The sequence below is a fragment of the Schistocerca serialis genome, unplaced genomic scaffold (assembly GCF_023864345.2).
Source record: "Schistocerca serialis cubense isolate TAMUIC-IGC-003099 unplaced genomic scaffold, iqSchSeri2.2 HiC_scaffold_1240, whole genome shotgun sequence".
NCBI lineage: Eukaryota > Metazoa > Arthropoda > Insecta > Orthoptera > Acrididae > Schistocerca > Schistocerca serialis.
Window position 1 is genome coordinate 92,501 of NW_026047448.1, and position 2,500 is coordinate 95,000.

Below are 2,500 nucleotides of genomic sequence, written 5' to 3' on the forward strand. Positions count from 1 at the left end.
CAGCTGCGCCGCCTGCCGCCTCCGTCGGCCGGCGCGCCTGCCACTGGCCGCCCCCACCAGCCGGCTGTAGCGCGTGCGCCCACGCACCGCGCGGCCAGCACGCCGGGAGGCCCCCCCTCACCGGCCGGGGACGGTCCCACCCAGCCACCGCCGCGTATCGCTTCACACCCACATGCCATTCACGTTCGTGGGCATGGTGGGTATCGCTGAAACAACCGGTTGGTAGCTCAACCGATCGTCGCCATCACTGATTCACCTCTAGCGAGAACAACCGCACCACAACGGTTTACCAGTTGTTCATTTGCGTAACGTCACCAGCAAACGTAGACGTCCATCGCCATTTGCAAATTCAACGATTGTTGCATGCCTGTGTCAGGTGTCACGACACACTATGTCTGCCCACATACACGCAACAACATGTGCACGCTTCGCGAACACGTGGAAGGTGGCCCCCGTACGTATGCGATGTCCATTGCGCGAACGACTGTCAACCGGCCTCTGTCGCATGTCGCAGATGTGGAACGCAGTGCACCATGCTATCACGGTGTGTGAGAAGAGACGACTACGTCTGACAACACGCGCCACTACATCAACAGACGGCTCATGCTGATCGCCATCCACGGCATACCATACTACAATCCAGCTCTTATAGGGAGACGACACGTAGCTGAGTGCACAATATTTGGACCGTATGGTTCGCCGTTGTTGGCGCAGTCGTGGTACGGTCACACATGTACCACGATGTATCATTCAGTACATGAGGACCAATGTGCAGTACAGTGTGTGATTTGGACGTACAACATCAGCGGACAGTTGACACAAGCCGTACCACAACGTAGGCTGTGCTTCGCCATGCGAATGCCAATGAACAACTGCGAAGGGCATTGAGCATGTACGTCCTGCTGCCATCCGCATTACAGTGTATAGCTGCAAGGTGTTTAACATGAAGCGATACTCTGGGGACCGGGCAGTGCGAGTGGCAAACTATATTGCGGGGGTTGCAGTTAGGCAACACTACACTAATTTAACGCGTCGTATGACAATTACAGAGCAGGTTAAGGCCCAACGTGTGTTGGGTTAAGGCCCAACGTGTGCTGGGTTAAGGCCCAACGTGTGTTGGGTTAAGGCCCAACGTGTGTTGGGTTAAGGCCCAACGTGTGTTGGGTTAAGGCCCAACGTGTGTTGGGTTAAGGCCCAACGTGTGTTGGGTTAAGGCCCAACGTGTGTTGGGTTAAGGCCCAACGTGTGTTGGGTTAAGGCCCAACGTGTGTTGGGTTAAGGCCCAACGTGTGTTGGGTTAAGGCCCAACGTGTGTTGGGTTAAGGCCCAACGTGTGTTGGGTTAAGGCCCAACGTGTGTTGGGTTAAGGCCCAACGTGTGTTGGGTTAAGGCCCAACGTGTGTTGGGTTAAGGCCCAACGTGTGTTGGGTTAAGGCCCAACGTGTGTTGGGTTAAGGCCCAACGTGTGTTGGGTTAAGGCCCAACGTGTGTTGGGTTACGGCCCAACGTGTGTTGGGTTAAGGCCCAACGTGTGTTGGGTTAAGGCCCAACGTGTGTTGGGTTAAGGCCCAACGTGTGTTGGGTTAAGGCCCAACGTGTGTTGGGTTAAGGCCCAACGTGTGTTGGGTTAAGGCCCAACGTGTGTTGGGTTAAGGCCCAACGTGTGTTGGGTTAAGGCCCAACGTGTGTTGGGTTAAGGCCCAACGTGTGTTGGGTTAAGGCCCATCGTGTGTTGGGTTAAGGCCCATCGTGTGTTGGGTTAAGGCCCAACGTGTGTTGGGCTAAGGCCCAACGTGTGTTGGGCTAAGGCCCAACGTGTGTTGGGCTAAGGCCCAACGTGTGTTGGGCTAAGGCCCAACGTGTGTTGGGCTAAGGCCCAACGTGTGTTGGGCTAAGGCCCAACGTGTGTTGGGCTAAGGCGCAACGTGTGTTGGGCTAAGGCGCAACATAGGTTAGGTTAAGGCGCAACATAGGTTAGGTTAAGGCGCAACATAGGTTAGGTTAAGGCGCAACATAGGTTAGGTTAAGGCGCAACATAGGTTAGGTTAAGGCGCAACATAGGTTAGGTTAAGGCGCAACATAGGTTAGGTTAAGGCGCAACATAGGTTAGGTTAAGGCGCAACATAGGTTAGGTTAAGGCACAACACGGGTTAGGTTAAGGCACAACACGGGTTAGGTTAAGGCACAACACGGGTTAGGTTAAGGCACAACACGGGTTAGGTTAAGGCACAACACGGGTTAGGTTAAGGCACAACACGGGTTAGGTTAAGGCACAACACGGGTTAGGTTAAGGCACAACACGGGTTAGGTTAAGGCACAACACGGGTTAGGTTAAGGCACAACACGGGTTAGGTTAAGGCACAACACGGGTTAGGTTAAGGCACAACACGGGTTAGGTTAAGGCACAACACGGGTTAGGTTAAGGCACAACACGGGTTAGGTTAAGGCACAACACGGGTTAGGTTAAGGCACAACACGGGTTAGGTTAAGGCACAACACG